A 21,924-nucleotide genomic window follows, 5' to 3' on the forward strand; every position below is an offset into this window, starting at 1 on the left:
TTGAAAATAAGCATTCACTAGTCAACAGTATAGATTAGTAAATGAGAAAAAAAAGGAAATTAAAATAATCATATAAATTATTAGGCATCTAGTTCTACCTTAGTCACGTGTAGAATTATCCATGTAATTTGACCCATCCAGAGCTCTTAGCCATTCTTCTAGGTTGCATACCATCTATTGAATGCCTCCGATATTCTAGCTCTCTATACAGTTTGTGGAAATATGAAGATAAGTTTCCCAGTTTCTGTTCTCAAAAGCTTGTGATATTCTAGTCAAACAAATAGGTAAACATAATAAAATGGATTTATTGATAGAAATCTCTACAGGAATATGGAACTGAGTATGGCTAATGTTATCCCAGGCAATCAAAGAAGGCATCCTATAGCAGATGAGAACTAATTTTTGAAAAGGTGTTTACCAATATGAAAGACTATAGAGACAGAGGGTATATACAAGGGCATGGACAGAGATATTAATATTTCAATATTCTGCAGGAAAAAGCACTACAGAGATAAAATGGATATTTATAAGATTTCAGAGATAATATTATAGACTAATGAAGGTATTCTTTATTAGACTATGGCAACCTCAATAGTTGGATTAAAAAAAATCTAATATGCTTGGTTAGACAGAGTAAAGAGCCATTCTTATTTTAGATGGATGGATACATGGGTGGATGAAAGGAAGGATGACTAGATGGATACATAGATATTTATACATAAATAAATGGAGTAGAAATATGATTTTATAAATTAGGTGATGATCAGTCACTGAAAGTATTTAAGGAGGGCAAATAGATGAATAGACATGCTATTTTGAAAATTGTCATTCTGTTTATCAGTGATGAAAAAAAAAGGAAGAAGATGAGACCTGAGCCAGGAACACCAAAATTAAAGCCATCAGAATAACTTCTGTTTAGAGATTACAGAAGCCTAAACATAGAGTGACATGAAGGAAACAGAGAAGACATGTGCAGAAACTTTAGGCGGTAACATGCTTTGGAATTGGAGATCAAATTGAAGTGAAGTGAAGAATGAGGGAAAATGACTAACCTATTTGTGGCTTGAGAAATTGAGAAAGAAATACTGGTGCTATTAACAAACATTAAGAATAAAAATAGGTATGTTTGGGAAGATAGCAAAACGTAAACATTTTAGATGATTTCATTTAAAATGACCTACGTTTCTTTTATAAATGAGGAGTCTAATGCCCTCAAGGTCAAAACTTAAACGGTAATAGAAAAATGATTTGAAGCCTGTTTGATCTAACTCCACATCCATTTTCTTTTCCTAATGTCTCTTATAATGTATGTGGAAGAGATAATTCCCTTTTTTATAATTTAGAATTACTTCATAATTTGTAACTGTATGTTTGTTGCAAAAATTTATCATAAATATCACATAGTGTATAATACCTGTAGGTAGAGTGGAAGGAGCTATTACATAGTAAACACTCAGATAATAATTAGCCTGGTTTGTAAAAGAATGTTGCCAATACCTTAAAAGCCCTCTGTCTGCCTCTTCCAAATTACTTGGCCCCAACCAAAAGAAAATAATCATCTTCCTGACTTTTGTGATAATGGTATTTCTAAAATTACATTATTTATTACTGCCTATTTTGAACTTTATACATATAAAATCATGCCTGATTATTTCATTTATTCTTATACTTGTAAGATTCATCATGTTGTTTTATGAAATCCTATGTTTTGAATATAACCAACATTCTACTACTGATTGATACTTGGATTGCTGTGGATGCCTTGTACATTTCTTGTGGCACAAATATGCAAGATATCCCTAAGTGTGCACAGTTAAGAATGAAATTACTGAGTGATAGGATACTGAGTGATATGCATATTTAACTTCATGAAATGTTGTCTTAGTATTTTCCACAGTGGTATACAGATTTACAACCCTAACAGCTGTCAAGGAAGTTCTTGTGGATCTATAATCTCACCATCACTTCCTTTTTTTTTTTTCAGTGTTTTACATATATCATTTTATTTAATTGTCACAAGAATCCTATGAGGTTTAATTAACTTATTTAACTTTTACAAAAGAGGCAAATGAAGCACAGAGAAGTAAAGAAACTTTCCTAAAGCCACAGAATATTTCAGTTAGTATGCTTTTGATGACAAGAAAAGAAAACAAAAGAATATCACCAGCAGTTCTTAGTTTATGTTTAAAATTTTATTTTGGCTAAATTGTGCAATACTAATTCATTTGGATTTTATTTTGTGTATACCTGATTATTAATATATTGGCACAACTTTTCTTTTTTTTTCTATTTTAATAAAGGAACTTTTTTTTTTACATCTTTATTGGAGAATAATTGCTCTACAATGGTGTGTTAGTTTCTACTGTATAGCAAAGTGAATCAGCTGTACGTATACATATATCCCCATACCCCCTCCTTCTTGCGTCTCCCTTCCACCCTCTCTAACTCACCCCTCTAGGTCATCACAAGGCACTGAGCTGATCTTCCTCTGCTATGTGGCTGCTTCCCACTAGCTATCGATTTTACATTTGCTAGTGTATATATGTCCATACCACTCTCTCATTTCATCCCAGCTTACCCTTCCCCCTCCTTGTGTCCTCAAGTCCATTCTCTACATCTGCATCTTTATTCCTGTTCCTGCCCCTAGGTTCTTCAGAAACATTTTTTTTTGATTCCCTATATATGTGTTAGCATACAGTATTTGTTTTTCTCTTTCTGACTTACTTCACTCTGTATGACAGACTCTAGGTCCATCCACCTCACTACAAATAACTCAATTTCGTTTCTTTTTATGGCTGAGTAATATCCCATTGTGTATATGTGCCACATCTTCTTTATCCATTCATCTGTGGATGGACACTTAGGTTGCTTCCATGTCCTGGCTATTGTAAATAGAGTTGCAATGAACATTGTGGTACATGACTCTTTTTGAATTATGGTTTTCGCAGGGTATATGCCCACAAATGGGATTGCTGGGTTGTATGGTAGTTCTATTTTTAGTTTTTTAGAAACCACCATACTGTTCTCCATAGCGGCTGTATCAATTTACATTCCCACCAACAGTGCAAGAGAGTTCCCTTTACTGTACACCCTCTCCAGCATTTATTGTTTGTAGATTTTTTGATGATGGCCGATGAGCTGCTTGTAAATTTTGGAGCTTAATCCTTTGTCAGTTGCTTCATTTGCAAATATTTTCTCCCATTTGGAGGGTTGTCTTTTCATCTTGTTTATGGTTTCCTTTACTGTGCAAAAGGTTTTAAGTTTCATTAGGTCCCATTTGTTTATTTTTGTTTTTATTTCCATTTCTCTGAGGGGTGGGTCAAAAAGGATCTTGCTGTGATTTATGCCATAGAGCGTTCTGCCTCTGTTTTCCTCTGAGAGTTTTATAGTGTCTGGCCTTACATTTAGGTCTTTAATCCATTTTGAGTTTATTTTTCTGTATGGTGTGAGGGAGTGTTCTCATTTCATTCTTTTATATGTAGTTGTCCAGTTTTCCCAGCACCACTTATTGAAGAGGCTGTCTTTTCTCCATTGCATCTTGTTGCCTCCTTTATCAAATATAAGGTGACCATATGTGCGTGGGTGTATCTCTGGGCTTTCTATCTTGTTCCATTGATCTATATTTCTGTTTTTGTGCCAGTACCATACTGTCTTGATTACTTTAGCTTTGTATTATAGTCTGAAGTAAGGGAGCCTGATTCCTCCAGCTCCGTTTTTCTTTCTCAAGATTGTTTTTGCTATTCGGGGTCTTTTGTGTTTCCATACCAACTGTGAAATTTTTTGTTCTAGTTCTGTGAAAAATGCCATTGGTAGTTTGACAGGGATTGCATTGAATCTGTAGATTGCTTTGGGTAGTCTAGTCATATTCACAATGTTGAATCTTCCAATCCAAGAACATGGTATATCTCTCAGTCTGTTTGTATTTGGCACAACTTTTAATATGTTTAATTTCTTTCCTTTTTTTGAACTTTTTACTCTTTTCTATTATTTGTGTTTTCTTACTGATTTATAGTAGTTTGGATATTTTAGATACCAATTAGTTATGCATTTTGCAAATATTGTCTCCCACGTCATGGCTTATCTTTTTGAAAATTTTTGTGTAACATTTAACTGGACAGAATTTCTTAATTTCAATATGGTTAAATTTATCAATCACTTCCTTTTTAGTAGTGTTTTTCTTAAAGTATCTAATTTAAGAATTCCTTATTAGAGAAAAAGAAGATATTCTGTTATTTTGTCAAAGATTTTAACGTTTTCATTTACATTTTGGTCTTGAATCCAGCTGAAATGTTATAGTATGCCGAAGGAATCCAATTTTGCATAAAGTCAGTCATTTTTTCCACATGAATAAGCAATTTCCTAGCAGCATTTATTGAAAACTCCAACTTTTCACGCCGATCTGCAATTCTCTCTCTTTCATATCTTATTTCTGTATTTGGAGGTCACTTTCTGACCTCTCTAATTCTGTGCATTTGAATATTTGACTCTTTTGTCAATCATTATCATAATTATTAAGGCATCATAATAATATACCTTACATCTGGAGTGCAAGTTTCTCCACTTTGTGCTTCTTTCACAGTATCTTACTATTCTTTGTATTTGCCTTTCCATATAAATTTAGAAGCAATTGGTGAAGTAAGAGTTTGGTAAGATCCGGAATATTCTCAACATGGGATTCTTTGAGTTAATGGTCATAGTATATCTCCCTGTTTACTTTAGTCTTCTTTAATATCATCCAACAAAAGTTTATCATTTTCTCTATAATTCTTGCACACCTTTTCAATTCATTCCCTGGTCCTTCTTTTATCTGTGCTATTTTCAATGGTGTTTGTATGAGCTTGAGTAATAGGTAAACTTCTTTATAAATACGCAGCCATGGGCAATTATTTGAGATAATAGATGTTTATTTTTCTCTCTTATGATGGCCCTGTGCTGATTGGACCAGGTGTGTAGGTGGTTCTGTTCCACAGAACTCTTGAAAATTAATGTTTTATATATTTTTTGCACTTCTTTTTTCCTAGAGCATTTTATCTGCTTGGTTGAAGTAGATTTTCCAACATAACATGGTTCTAACTAATGAGAAGGAAAACAATTACCTCAAAGGTGTATGTCCAGTGTCTTAAGGCACACATTATTTCTTCTCATATTTCTTGCATAAGTCACATTGCTGTGTCTGGCTGCAAAACAGACTGAGAAACATAGTCTCAGAATTATCATGAGCCCAACTATAACATTCTTGTTAATGAATATTTTTCAGCAGTGTCTTTATAAAGTTTAACTTTTAAACTGTTGGCTCCTGTAAATTATTACTTTTCTGATATTTCAAAAGTCCTTATTAAATTACTTTATAATTCTAATAATCTATCTTTATGTTATTTTGGTTTTCTAAATACATAATAATATGTTAAACATGATGATAGTTTTATCTGGTTAGAGATAGTATCCATCTGTATATCTATTACCATTAATCAACATTAAATGTTTTCAGAATTGATCTGTAACTGTTGAGATGTTATACAGTGTATGTTGCTGTGAATTACTCATTTGATCTTGTAATGTTAAACTAATTTTATATTCCTGGTATGAACATAACTTGGCCATGATAGATTAAGATTTTATATATAGATGGAGCCTCTTCTAGAATTTAATTTAGAATGTTGAATAGATGGTCAGTTGTGTTTTAATATTTTTTAAATTTTATGTGTGACCACATAAAATTCTTCTTTTTCATGCTCTTTTTTCATGTTTATTATCAGTGTTATATTAGTCTCATAAGTTGATTTCAAGAGTGTTTTCTCTTTTCTCTATTGTCCTGAAAAATTTGTGTACTATGAGAATTATTTATTCTTGAATTACTTAATGGAACTCAGTGGTGAAGATCTCTGGGCATGCAGATGTTTTTAATGAAAGATTTTGCCCACCAATTCAATATTTTTAATAGTTTTACAATCAAGATGATTTTTATTTCTTTTTGAGTAAGTTCTAATAAGTTTTAACTTTCTAGGATACTGTCCTTATCTTTTAATTTTTAAAATGTGTCGGCAGAGGGGTTTCTAAAGCCCCTTGCTATGGACTAAATATATGTGTTCCCCTAGAATTCATATGTTGAAACCCTGATCACCAATGTAATAATATTTGGAGGTTGGACCTTAGGGAGGTAATTAGGTAATGAGGGTGGAGCCCCCATAGTGGGATTAATGTCCCTATATGAAGAAAAAGGGACAAGGGCTCCTTCTCTCCACCATATGAGGATAAAACAAGAAGATAGTCATCCACAAACCAGGAAGAGGGCCCTCACCAGGCAGCTAACACCTTGATGTTGGACTTCCCAGACTATAAAAATGTGAGAAATAAATGTCTTTTGTTTTAGCTGCCCATGTTATGGTAATTTGCTATATAGCAGTCTAAGCTGACTAAGACAGGCTTCTTTTTATTTCTCTAATAATGTAGAGTCTATAGTTTTATCTTTTAAATATTCTACATATTGTTCAATACTGCTCTTCTTTCCTTTGTTTTCCCTTGAATCTGTCCCATCAGAGCTTTTCAAATTTTAGAGTAAAAAATTGTCCTTGAGAATCCCTTGTGCTATATATATGCTTATTTTTGTTAATTTCTGCTCTTGTATTTATTTTTCCTGTCTTCTACTCTCCCTAAGTTTCTCTGCATACTTTTACTAACCTCCAGATATATTTAACTCTGTAATTTTTATCATTTTCTTTTTCTATGTAATTTCTATAAAAATTTAAAGCTATGGATTTACTTCTATTGCTTTATTTCCTTTCCACAGGACTTTGATGTTTAACATTTTTATCCTTAGGTTTGAAAAAATTGCTTTTTGGTTTCCATTATAATTGCTTCTTTGACAAATGAGTTATTTTTTATTTACTAAACATGGGGACTTTCTACATATACTTCATATTTGTTTCTAGTTTTTTTGCATTTGGGTCAGGATATGAACTGTAATATTTCATCCTTTGAAATTTGTTTTCATGGGTTTAAAATTTTGTGGGTCAACGTATATAAATTTTCTGTGCATGTGAGCTAAATCATATATTCTGAAATTTTGTTTGTAATATTCCATAAACTTCCATTTGTCAATTTTGTTAACCAATTGTTCAAATTTTCTGTGTTTATTGTTTATTTTATAGGCTTATTCTATCAATTACTGAGAAAGTTATATAAAAACCTCCCAATATCATTTTGTTTGTCTCTATTTCTATAAGTAATTCAATTAATTTTTACAGTACCAATCTTGGAAATATTTATCAGGTGCACACAAATCTGAAATTATTAAATATTCTGGTTTAATTAACCATGTTGAAGTGACCCTCATTATAATTGCTTTTATATGAAAGTCTATTTTGTCTGGTTCTATTATAGTTACATCTATTATTTTTAGTTGGAATTTGCCTAGTATTTTTTTGCTTTTATTCTTTTTATTTTACCCTTACTATGTCCTTATGCTTTTAATGAGTCACTTGGGAACACTGTAGAATTAAAATTTATTCACTCTCTTTTCCATTCTTTTTAAATTTACCACATAATATTTTTTTCATAACATCATTTGTCCATTTATATTCAAAGTAATAAGTTATTGCATTTCAATTTTATATCTGTCAACTTATTTTGTGCTATTTGACTGTCTTGTTATGTTTCTTTTATCTCCTTTCTGCCCTTCACTTAAAAATATTGATTATATGTGTTTGTTATTTCAGTTTTATTCTCTAGTTTAAAATCAATAATTTTTACAAAATAAAATTCCTAAGTAGAATATAAAACAATTTTGCATTTATTGACAAGTATAAAGTTTGTTAAAATAGAGTCAAGGACAATAAGTTTTAATTTGATTCCCTTGAGTTTAGCCTTCTTGCTAAATTGAATACTGACATGATTATGGGGAAATAGGCATAAAGACAAAAGTCACATTTTAAGAAAAGCTTAAAAGTCCGTGTCTTTGATGGCATCATAGAGCCACTGTGGCAGACATGGCACTATCTACCTAGAAACTCTTACTATGCAAGAAAATAAAACTCCCATTTATTCAGCAGAAACATATGCAGCTGATACTACTTGTAATTGATAAACAGATGAAGGCCTTTCCATACTGAATTAATGATACTAAAATTATAATTATTTGATTTTATTTTCTAAGGTTCTTTGTTCTATTTTTTAAATGGTGAATTATAACAGCATTAGAGGTGGAAGCAGAGAATTTATAACTAAGCAGTGCTACCACACACTCTTGGATAAGCCCTAGTATGTGTGGTAGATTGTATTACTGTCTAAATAATTGCTCTTCCCCATTGAACCCTGCCCTTTGGGCGGATTAAAAGTCCTCCAACATAGACAATAGATTTGGTCATACAATTGGATTTTGCCAAGGCAAAGTGAGAGGTAGTGGCATATTAAGAAACATGCCATCGTTCTGTCAGTGCTTTTTTTTTCCCTCTGCCATGGTAAAAACAATGTCCTGGGTATTCTTTCAACTAGTTTCTTAGAATAAAGAGTTAAAGTCATACAATTGATTAATCTGTAACCTAAGAGAAAAATAAACCTGTACTGATGTTGCCAATAAGGTTTGTATGCTATTTGTTATTACAGCACAACTTTGCTTTAAGCAGACTGATATAGCCTCTAAACCCTACTCTGTGCAACGGCAATACTAATGGCTGATTTTCTACTTCCCAGGTCTGTGGCCGGTTGAAATACGATAAGCAACAACACATTGTAAGCTCTAAAATACTATTAAAAAGTTAGGCAACATCTTTTTCCACATATTTCATTCTCAAAACATCATTATGCAAATTTTCACAACTAATTTAGAGATAAAGAGTTATACAAGCAGAGATATTAGACTTCACTAACCTTTTGAGTTTTCACATTTCTGCTTACATTACCCATCTGTTGCTGTGAGTTGTCTACGCTTTCCATTGGGCCCTTAACATATTAATTATAGGCATTTTAAATTCCCTGTCAGATCATTCTGACATCTGTGTCATATCTCTGGGTTTGGATCTACGTCATGCTTGTCTTGTCAATGTTTTTTCTTACCATTTGGTATGCCTCTTTATTTTTTATTGGAAGCGGACATATTGTACTGAAATGGAGCAGGACCCTATGGTCCTTGCCTCCATGTTCTCAGCCTGCTTTTTGTCTGTGAAAAAACTTTAGGCAAAAAATAAGTTTAATCAGAGAAGGGAGAAAATGCAGAAACAAAGGAAAACAGTCCAACAAGACTAAATAATAATAGTTTAGTCATTAAGCATATTTAAGGATCTTTAGTTCCTTTTCATGGGCTATAGATGATATTCTGAGCCATATCATGTGAGCTGTTTTGTAGATACTGAAACCTCACCACATGGAAGAAGTTAACTACATAGTGACCAAATTGTAGCTATGACTTAAGCTGCCACAGTTCTGAGAATTGGCCTCAAGGAAATAGGAACAAACTGACCCTGGAACTGAAGATTAACTGTACCTAAAACAATCAAGGTGACACTGGTCAGACCACCTCATGACCAAGTCCAAGATGCCTGTCAGAGCTGACTGTGCTGTTTCTGCCTGTAGTCCCCCCGCCTCCATCTATAAAAGCTCTTGCCCCCTGATATGTCAGTGGTAGGGAGTCGGCCTTTGGGCAGGAGTCTGCCCCACCATCACTCCCAGTTGCCGGCATCCAAAAAAAAGCAAACTGTCCTTTCCACCAGCCTTGCCTCTTTAATGGCGTTTGAGCGGTGAGCAGCCAGACCCCGCTTTTGGTTACAGTATTAGATGATAGTAACTGCAGTACATAGGCCTTTAGAGTTAGAATTTATGTTAATCTGAATACTAGTTATGTTCAAATGTTTGTGGTAGCTGTAGGTCCCAGAGGCTTCAAATTCCTCCAGTGTCCTTGTTTTTGTTTCCACTCTTGACTTTGGGTCTTCCTACAGACTCCTGCTGGGATACAGTCTGGGTCTTGCAGCTCTTTCATTTATAATTTATGTCATTAGACTGAATCCCTGTTTGTGTGGTGTGCAGATATGGAAAAGAGGACGTATCCTATAATATTAGGACTATATCATTATTTTCAGTGCACCTTGTCTCTGACTTGTGACTGCATGAGTTTTTCTTCAGTTGTAGAGCTTTTCTTTCTCCACTCCTGTGAGACATAAAGGCTACAGGGGGCTGACCTGAGAGCAATGCCATCTCTCCAGCAGGGATAAGGCTCTATAAAGACTTTTACCCTGGAAGACAGGACTTTGTTAGGAAAAAGACTTAAGGCATATTTCACAAAGATGGCTCTTTCCTTCCACCTGCTAGGGCTACAGGGGATCATTCTTTGATCTTCATCTTGAGACCCTGGTTTAAGATTTCTTGGCGGTAAAGACTATGAAAGGGTGGGGCCCTCCTAATGCTGTTGCCCCAGAAGTTTCTCACTCTCCGGGTAGTCAGCCTTCAGTCACCAGCAATTTATATCATTACCATAAAATTGTTCCTACTAGTTTATGACTCCCTCACTTTCTGTCCAGTTAAGCAAATCCTGGCTCTGACACTAGACTTTCCCAAATCCCCAGATTTTATGGTGACAGTTTGCCTTGTAGCCTTCGTTCTTTGATGAGTCCAAGAAAAGTCATTGGTTTTCAGTTTCTTCATCTTTTTTCTTGTAAGGATGTAATGATGACTTTTAAGTTCTTTACACAGTGTAGCTGAAACCAGAAGTCTGTCCCTAAACGTTTTTTTTTGGCTGCATTGGGTCTTCATTGCTGTGCACGGGCTTTTTCTAGTTGTGATGAGCGGGGGCTATTCTTTGTCACAGTGCGCGGGCTTCTCGTTGTGGTGCCATCTCTTGTTGCAGAGCACGGGCTCTAGGCACGCGGGCTTAAGGAGTTGTGGCTTGTGGGCTCAGTAGTTGTGGCTCGTGGGCTTAGTTTCTCCATGGCATGTGGGATCTTCCCAGGCAGGGCTCGAACCTGTGTCCCCTGCATTGGCAGGCAGATTCTTAACCACTGTGCCACCAGGGAAGCCCTGTCCCTAAACTTTTGAAGTTCTAAATTTTTCTCAGGTGTTTTAAATGGCCATTTGGAACCAATAAAAAGTTTTCTTCAAGGTGGTATTTTGCCTAATTATTGGATGAGAATGTTTGTTATTTCTTCCTGTTTGAGACTCTTACCAAATTTTCAGTAGGTCATTGGATACATATTTATAATAAACCTGCCCTGCATTAGTTTGTCTTGCATTTATAAGGATCATATTGGAACACCAAATTTTTAAAGTAAAATTAGCTTCATATTAGTTGTGAAACATGAAATGTAGTAGTTTTCGTTATAAATGTCAATTATGCCTTTATATATTTTTTGATACTTCTGTTCAGAAAAAGACCTTTTTGTACCACATATATGTTATGGAACTGTGAAAGTAAATAATAATAATTTTTTTCAAAAGTAGCATTCAGTTAGTTAATTTCCAAGACTCAGCTGTGGCTTAATACACTTACTCTCTACTATTCCTTTACTGATGAATGTAACTTACTGGTAAAGACAAGTTGAAGGTACTCTGAATGTTTTCTGAAATACCTCTTCCCCTAACTCTTCTCCCTATATTTTTAGCCGATTCTCAGTTCGGTCCAGTAATAAAACATTGGTTTAATTTGTCTCTCCCTCCAGGACTACAATTTGTTCTTGACCTTGTCTCATTCCAATGTTCTTGTTTCAGAGAAAATGCCCTACCTTGTAGTTAATCAACAAATATTCTCAGCTATCAAATTTTCAGAGTAAACAAAAGTAAACAACTCTTTTCAAGTCTCTGAATTACATATGTAAAGCTATTTTTTTAATTTGCCATTTTTATTGAAAATTCATATTATGATATTTCATCTGGTTTCATGCAATTTGACCCTGTTGGATATCTTGACAATAACACATATTGAAAAATATCTAAATCCCAAATGCTATAAAATAAAGTGTGTTCCTTTATTACAGTTCTTTTATAGAAGTCACTAGCCATATATGTATATTTACATTTTAAATTAATTAAAATTAAATAACATAATAAATGAATTCCCATTTTTACTAAATACATCCTAAGTGCTTATATCACTAGAGGCTACCATCTTGGACAGTCTAGGGAACATTTCCATCATCACAGAAATTTCTATTAAACAGCACTGCTCTAGATGAACCAGTTGATATAGAGATGAAATAATGTCAACTAAGCTAGGGTTTTATAATTTACATAAGAAACTCAGGCCCATATTCTGGAAAATGTAGTATTAGAACTTCCATTTGAAAAGAGGGAGAAAATGTGGACAAAATAATTCTCTTCGGGCTTCCCTGGTGGCGCAGTGGTTGAGAGTCCTCCTGCCGATGCAGGGGACGCGGGTTCGTGCCCCGGTCGGGGAGGATCCCACATGCCGCAGAGTGGCTGGGCCCGTGAGCCATGGCCGCTGAGCCTGCGCGTCCGGAGCCTGTGCTCCGCAACGGGAGAGGCCACAACAGTGAGAGGTCGGCGTACCGCAAAAAAAAAAAAAAAAAAAATAATAATAATAATAATAATAATAATTCTCTTCTACTTGACAAATTCCAACAAATGGAGCATAATGTGTTATAACCATAAGACAAAGTTATTTTAAATAGTCTATGAATCTACCACTTTTTCTAGGAAATTTTAAGAAGCTCACAAAAAAACACAACATGAGCAAAGATAAGGTTCTATGCAAGTGCCTTAAGTTTTCAATTTTTCTGGCATCAGAATTTAAGAGATCATGCTTATTATTAAGCATAATTGCACAAACCTAACACCTTGCCCTTATTTTTTGAGGTACATAATAACATTGAGTAAATGGCTTCAAAGATCAAGTATGATTAAAACTTTCTACTGTAAATAATAATGTGAAAAACTATAATTTTACTCACCTGATTCAAACTGAGAGACTGCAGACAATCTAAAATCACCATTAGACTTTTATTTAATAATGTGAAGGGAAAATTTAGAATTAAATTGAAAATAGAATGACATGTTCACCAATGATTAACTGTTGTGAAATTTAACCAGATGTGCTCGTTCAAACAGAAGATGGAATAGAGTAATATCAACTCAAAGATTTGAATGAAAAATAAGTATATTTATACAAATTCTGTAATAACAGAATTTCTGACTAAAATAACATGAGATGAATTTAGCAAGGATAATTCACTCAAATCACTGTTAGAAAGATGATGTTAAGAGTAAAACTCTAAAAATATTGTTTCAATCAAAACATCGATAAGTAAATGCCAAAAGGCATAAAATGATGTTAAGCAGTTTTCTCTAGAAGAAAGTTTGTGTGTGTGTGTGTGTGTGTGTGTGTGCATTTGTGTATACACTGAACTGAACAAACATAAATGAAAATCAAGTATTTGAAATCAGGAAAACACTATATTGTAAAGTAATATTACCAGAATCAGAGCCTTAGAAAATCAAATTGAAAGTAATATAAATAGATGAGAAATAAACAAGGGTAACTGAATTCAAGATAACAGGAAATAAAAGAAAACAATTATAATTGGATGCACAAATGACAAGTACCTGCTTCAGAATGATATGAATTGAATTTGAGATGATGGAAATGTAACCCATAATGACCAAAAGTGAAAGATGACATAACATGATGTTGTAGTGAGATCAAAACACAGAAATGAAGTAAATTGAGCAATGAACTAATGCAGGAAGCTTCATAAGAAAGGGTGAATGGGTTTGAACAGAAGGCACAAGGATGAATCTACATTGAAATAACAGAAATGGATGACATATTTTGAAAATTACACCTATGGATAGAGTATTATATCTAAATAATGAAAATGTTATGCTAAAAGTGTGTCTGATGGCAATAAAACTAGAATAAAATACTATTTACACTGAAATAAACCATTATCACAATTACATTGTTAAGTATAAAATCTGATTAACCAAATACAGGAAAGAACAGCATTCAACCTAAAATTATTTATGCTGACACAAAGCCTCACTTGAATTGAATATAATAAATTGCCTTGGGAAAATATGAATTATTGGATTAAAATATCAACATGAGCAAGTTAGTAAAACAAGGAAAATTGTGGTAAATCACAGAAAGTAATGTTTCAGTATTCTATAGTGATATTATACAGCTGCTAGTATAAATTCTGTTCTGTTAGCTAAACAGATACAGGTGTTTTTGCTTTCCCTTTACAGTGTAAACCAAAATACAGAAAAAGAAATAAAGAGAAAGGGGGAAGGAGTGTGAAAATGAGAGGGAGAGAGAGAGGGGTAGAAAAAGGAAGGAAGAAAGGAAGGGAGAAAAGACTTTTTTTTTTCTTAAAGTAAAATGTATCCATGGAGTTCAGCTGTGTGAATCTTCCTTCCAAGAGCTTTGTTAAATGTATCTGAATTCAGTTTCCAAACTATCAAAGCTGCCAGAATATTATGTTATATATATAAATATGCATGCTCCCCTTCCCCCTCCCCCAAGATATCTCTCTTGGATTCTTCCAACCCATTTCTAGACTTTTCACCTGGCTACATTGAGACTCTCCCTTGCTTTTATTCTCCTGTATTGGCTGTCTTTTTTCTGGACCACATTAATTCATCTTTTAGTTGTCCACCTCTCTGTCTCTCTGTCTCTGGAGAACATCTTCCAGTACTTTCCTGAGTGTGTCTATACAGGAAATAATTTTTGACGTTTTTAATGCTTACTTTTAGAAATATCAAATCCTCTATAAGTTTTACACTCATGAACTAACCTGGTGTTAAGTTTGCATATTGAGTAATGGAATATTGGTCATTTATTTATTCTTCAATTTTGAATCTGCCTTTAATCTCAGACTCTCTGGATTGAAAGAGCACTTAGAAATCTCATGGTAATAGTCTCACAGTTAAAAAAAAAAAAGGGCAGACTTGAAAGAAAGGAGAGGATTACTTTGGAAAACTACCTTGCCATTTCTTGAAGTTATTGCTAAATAAGGTGTAAGTATAATATTGATGATAAGATGCATTACTGCTGATTGAGTGATGTGATGTGACAGGCACAGCCCATGTTGTTTTCCCTGTATCACTGCCTCTATCACTTCTCCTCTCTGTTAACTAACTAAGCCAAATAATTCCAAGGAGCTTCTCAAAATGACTCATATCACCAGAAGCAACCTTAAATTTGGCCAGGATTGGAGGAGTTGTGAGTAGTGTGTCCAGTTAATATCAGTGGAAAGGTAATATAAATATTGCTGCAGGGAGGTGAATATCATGTCATATCAGACCAGTGGTCATCACAGAAGCTTTAGGATAACCACAGGATATGGCTCCAGCCCTAAAATAAAAAGCAAAATGAGGAGCTTACACACAATTTTCTTTTAAAAAAATCAGCTTTACAGGTTTTTTTCTGGAGAGATAAATTTAATGGAGTATCAGTTTTGGACAATCGTGTTTAAATCATGAGTCATTGAAGAAATGACTTAAGCTTTCTAAGGGCGAAACCTAGTTTCTCCAACTGAAAAATGTAGGTAATATATGTTTGTCCTCAGTACCATGTAAACACCCAGTACATGCTACTAGATGTTATTTATCTCTTTATTTTTATACCTTGATTTCTTTCAATTAGATGCATAATTATGACTTTATGATTCAAATTTCATTAAAGAACTGACTTTAAGTTCAGAATACCAAGTTTATACTATCCAAAATATATACAGGACCTCAGCAATAACAATTTTTTTTTTTTTTGCGGTACGCGGGCCTCTCACCGTTGTGGCGTCTCCCATTGCGGAGCACAGGCTCCGGACGCGCAGGCTCAGCGGCCATGGCTCATGGGCCCAGCCGCTCCGCGGCATGTGGGATCTTCCCGGACCGGGGCACGAACCCCTGTCTCCTGCATCGGCAGGCGGACTCTCAACCACTACGCCACTAGGGAAGCCCAGCAATAACAATTTTAAGGCCTCTAAATATTTATTTAACATTATAAAACTTGTTTAGATGGAAATTATTTCTTAAATTTTATAATTTAGAACTTTTTATGAATTAGCTATAAAATGTAATTTATTAACATAAAAATCCCTTGTTCTTCTAAGTTATATGGTGAGTATACATATCTATATTAATACACACACAAGTATTTATGTAAATAAATGTTTCACTCTATAAATGAGACCAATAATAGAGAATTTGGACTAATTTTTATGTGTGTATTATTTATGAGTAAAGCAATTCTTGATTAAATTGTATAAACCCAATAATGAAAGGAATTATCTATTCGCAAAGAAAATATGCTACTTTAATTTTTAGTATTTTAGAAAAATAAATTATTAAAGAAGAATAAATTATTTATTCAGATTAACAGTTTGCAAATTCCCTTATTGGGCAGGTCCTTATCTTGCTTGAAATTACTTTATATCATAAGCAATGCAATACATATGCACTTCTATACTTGAACATTTCATTAACATAGATTTTTATTTTCCTGAAAAATATAAATGATAATATTTAATGAATGATAAAAATATTTACAGATATCTGGAAGCTCTTTCAACATCCATGAGCTTTAAAGGTACAAATGGACCAAAATACGTTCAAAGCCACATTTTCTTAGGATATTTGTTTGTTGCCCCAGTACCTGGGCACCATGCAGTAAGGTGCAGCTACCTGCCACCTTGCTCTCATGTACTTTCTACCATTGCAGTATATCATGATCCATCCTGCTACCTTGATAATCAGGGGTGATCAGGGAAGGGTCAGTCTTGACCCTTCATAGGGATCCTCCTATGAAGGATCCTCTTGTCTCAAGTCAGAGATGTATATTTGAGAATTTCAATATTATCCTTGTACTTTAACCCTGTTTTCAACTTTTGCTGCCTAGAAACATCCTATATGACATTACTCCATTTTGGTATTTTCTAATAACCATTATCAAAAGGTCAGGCAAATGTTTATAATTTGTATACATCTCACAACACAATTAGGAGAAAGAGAAATATATAGGAAGACAGTAAAATGAATACATGTTATCACTTGACATTGTTTACTGTAATTTTAAAATGTGTTTTCACATTCTTTGACATTCTTCCCATTGAGAGTTAAGAGTCGAATTCCTCTCCTCTTGCATATGGTAGTCTAATTATTTTCCTCTTGACCGTCTACTCCCTAACTTCTAATAGGCGTGCCAGAAGTGATGCTTTGTGATTTCCAGGGTAAAACGATACATGGTCATACCTCTTCCATCTCACTCTACTGGAACACTTGTTTTGGGGACCCAGCTGCTATGCTATGACAAAACTTATTTCACCAGTAAAGTCTGAATACAGATGTCTTGGCCAACAGATAAGTCAGAAGCCCCAGCTGAGAGCCGGCATCAGAATCCTTGTGTAAGCACAGAAGCCTTTGAGATTATCCAGCCCCAGTTACTGTCTGACTGTAATCACATGAAAGACTCTCAAGCAGAAACTGACTAGCTGGGTCCAGTCCACCCTCAAAACCTTGAGAGATAATAATAAAAAGCCACTGTTGTTGTATGCCACTAAGTTAAGTGTTGCAGTGTTTTCTTTCAACTTGTTAAAACCTGGCTACTGTTCAGGAGATATAAAATGCAGGGTGAATATCAAATGTTAAGTGAAATAAAACAGTCACAAAAAGACAAATGCTGTATGAGTCCACTTATACGATATATGTAGAGTAGTCAAACTCATAGAAACAGAAAGTAGAATTGTATACATACTCCCATGTTCATTGCAGTATTATTCACAATAGTCAAGATATAGAAAGAACTTAAACATCCATCAACAGGTGAATGGATAGAGAAAATGCGTTATATACATACAATGGAATATTATTCAGTTTTTTTTAAAAAGAAGGAAACCACGCCATATGCAACAATATGGATGCCCATGAAAGACATTATATTAAGTGAAATAAGCCAGTCACAGAAGGACAAATACTGCAAGACTACACTTATATGAGGTATCTAAAGTAGTCAAACTCAAAGAAACAGACAGTAGAATACTGGTTGCCAGGGATTGGGAGGGAGAGGGAAATGTGGAGTTGCTGTTCAAGGGATATAAATTTTCAGTTATACAAGATGAATAAGTTCTAGCGATCTGCTGTACAACATTGTGCCTGTAGTTAACAATACTGTACTGCGCACTTAAAAATTTGTTAGGAAGGTAGATCTCATGTTAAGTGCTATTACGATAATCATAATCATAGAAGTAGAAGGTGGCTGCAAGGGAGGGAGGAGTGGGGAGTTGTTGTTTAATGGACATAGAATTTCAGTTTTGCAAGATGAAAAGGTTCTGGAGGTTGGTTGCACATCAATGTGAATATACTTGACACTTCTGAACTATACACCTAAAAATGGTTAAAGTGGTAAATTGGATGCTATGTATATTTTACCACAATTTTTAAAATAATAATTTTAGAGGAGGGATTTGATATTACTTAATCTGAGAGAATAATAGTGTAGAAATAAGAATAACATCTAATTCTGATGGATTCAATCATCAGAATTTAGTATTTGAGTAAAATGAAAACTATATAGAGCCTTAGCCTATTAGAACTAGAGGGAATCTTTTTGTTTTTAACATCTTTATTGGAGTATAATTGCTTTACATTGGTGTGTTAGTTTCTGCTTTACAACAAAGTGAATCAGTTATACATATACATATGTTCCCATATCTCTTCCCTCTTGCGTCTCCCTCCCTCCCACCCTCCCTATCCCACCCCTCTAGGTGATCACAAACCACCTAGCTAATCTCCCTGTGCATGCAGCTGCTTCCCACTAGCTATCCACCCTATGGTTGGTAGTGTATATTGGGCTCCCACTTTTTATATTTAAGGAAAGCAAAGTGTAGATTGAATTAAGAACTTTGCTACAGACTAAAGTCTGACCCCAAGATCTATTTTTTTTCCAATAAATAGTTACAGGAACACATTTATGATATATTTAGCAGACAGCTTTTACCTACAAGTGCAAATGATTGATTGCTATTCAGAACAGTAAACAATCCAAAAGACAAATTTTTCTACTCTTTACGTCAATGAGAATGTGAAACTTTGCTTTGAATCATGTTCTGCTGTCGCTTTCCTCCATGTTATGGCAAAGCAGTCAGACCATATTTCAGCAGCATGATTGTGGAAGGAATGAAAAAGAAACCTTGATGAAGTTGTTCACATGGATGTCTCTTTTCCCACTCTACTCGGGTCATTCCATCTGCTGTGGACTGCAATAAAATGAAACCTTCATTTCTAGGCTTTAGTGATACTCTTAACAAAAAATATGCTGCAAAAGAAAAACGAAAACAGTAACAGAAATCTTGGACAATGTTGTTACAGCCTTGTTTTATCATATGATGGGGGCTACTTAAAGCATTCGCTAATCTTTTTTGCACTTATTAACAGAAGATTTTTTTTAACATCTTTATTGGAGTATAATTGTTTTACAATGGTGTGTTAGTTTCTGCTTTATAACAAAGTGAATCAGCTATACATATACATATACCCCATATCTCCTCCCTCTTGTGTCTCCCTCCCGCCCTCCCTATCCCACCCCTCTAGGTGGTCACAAAGCCCCGAGCTGATCTCCCTGTGCTATGTGGCTGCTTCCCACTAGCTATCTATTTTACATTTGATAGTGTATATATGTCCATGCCACTTTCTCACTTCGTCCCAGCTTACCCGTCCTCCTCCCCGTGTCCTCAAGTCCATTCTCTATGTCTGTGTCTTTAACAGAAGATTGAAAATGTGGATATACAATGAAAAACAATCAATTAAAATGATCACTCTAGTGCTTGTTGTTTTAATAATCTCAGAGAATTTCCTGTCTCTCATAAGATGGTACCTTACCCAGGTAAATTTTGTTTCTCTTTTCCTTTTGCAACAGATTAAATAATCCTCTAATAACAGTACTTGGGGAGTTCCATTTCAGTTTACAGTTAACTCTGCTGCTTTGCCCAATTTCTAATTAAATGTAGCCAAGTAAGAAGTAATTCATTTAATTTCAAATATATTTACACACACACACACACACACACACACACACACACACACACACACACACACTACTTTGACAAAATGTTCCTAGAAGTCCCCTTTGCTTTAACGACTCTTGGATTTGGAACTTTCCTCTAGCTGCACATGCCTGCAATTAGAGTATCTGCCAGAAGATGGATTTCCAGATTATGTACGTGGGTAGATCTCTTGGTGTAGACACTGGTGGACTAGAGGACCAAGATAAACACTCAAAAATAGCTCTTTGCTTGTTGTTTTCAAATGTGCATCATATATATGTATAAATCTATATGTAATTAAGTCTGATCCAATAAATATGTGCTGTGTAGAAAAATCACAGTAAAATAAATCATTTCAAACGTCTATTTACAATGGAGTATTTCCTAGTTATTTTCAAGTGATTCTACATTCCCAACTTTGTCTAATATTAACTGCTATTTCCTTTGTTTTAGTGTCCTTGATGTTTATTAAGAACACCTGAAATACACTTTCAAGGACAGGTTTGACTTGATAACCTGGGTGATCATGAAAACATGATACTGGCATCAATTACTTGTAAACTAGAAGAGAAAGTTCACAGAAGTATAAGAACTGACATGTAGTTAGAAGACTGGAATATAAAATCCACCTCTCATACTTAATTGGTACATTTTCTTGGCTAAAAATATAAAGTTATTTTAGCTTCAATAACCCTACTTGTGAAATGTCATTAGCTACTCTACCTGACATGTTTGTGATAAAGACAATGTCTATAAATATGCATTTAACTCATAAAAAATGCCACAAAATGTAAGTGCTCTTATAGAACAAATGCTGAGGATATTCTCCCTTATTTCGTGGGTGGAGAGTATAGTAGACCTATCTCTAAGTGCTTTCCTTTTTAGAACAAGTGACCACTACTCCTGCAAGCTGTCCCTATAGTGTCTTTTAATTTTACAGAAAAATACTATCTGAGATGTGTTTGATGTAACCTCCATTAACTTTTGCAAAATCAGAGAAAACATATAACGTTAAGTGTGGGACTGCTTCAATCACCTCCTGTTTCTAAGATCTCCATAGACTCTGCTTCTTATTTTCCTATACTCTTGATATTTCTTTAAATTCTGTGGTAACTTTACTATCAGCAATTGTCTCTAAACAGGAGCCATTTCTCTTTTTATTGCTTTTTAAAAAAAATTTTATTGAAATATAGTTGATTTACAATGTTGTGTTAGCATCAGGTGAACAGTAAAGTGATTCAGTTATTTTTATATACATATATGTATTTATTTTTACATTCTCTTCCATTATAGGTTTTTGCAAGATATTGAGTATAGTTCACTGTGCTATACAGTAACTACTTTTTGGTTATCTATTTTATATATAGTACTGTGTATATTTTATTTATTTATTTATTTATTTATTTTACATCTTTATTGGAGTATAATTGCTTTACAATGGTGTGTTAGTTTCTGCTTTATAACAAAGTGAATCAGTTATACATATAAATATGTCCTCATATCTCTTCCCTCTTGCATCTCCCTTCCTCCCACCCTTCCTATCCCAGCCCCCTACATGGTCACAAAGCACCGAGCTGACCTCCCTGTGCTATGCGGCTGCTTCCCACTAGCAATCTATTTCATGTTTGGTAGTGTATATATGTCCATGCCACTCTCTCACTTTGTCCCAGCTTACCCTTCCCCCTCGCTATATCCTCAAGTCCATTCTCTAGTGGGTCTGCATCTTTATTCCCGTCTTGCACCTAGGCTCTTCATGACCACTTTTTTTTTTTTTTTTTAGATTCCATATATATGTGTTAGAGTACAGTATTTGTTCTTCTCTTTCTGACTTACTTCACTGTGAATGACAGTCTCTAGGTCCATCCACCTCACTACAAATAACTCAGTTTCGTTCCTTTCTATGGCTGAGTAATATTCCATTGTATATATGTGCCACATCTTCTTT

This window comes from Physeter macrocephalus, chromosome 16 (assembly GCF_002837175.3).
Source record: "Physeter macrocephalus isolate SW-GA chromosome 16, ASM283717v5, whole genome shotgun sequence".
In the NCBI taxonomy this organism is placed as follows: domain Eukaryota; kingdom Metazoa; phylum Chordata; class Mammalia; order Artiodactyla; family Physeteridae; genus Physeter; species Physeter macrocephalus.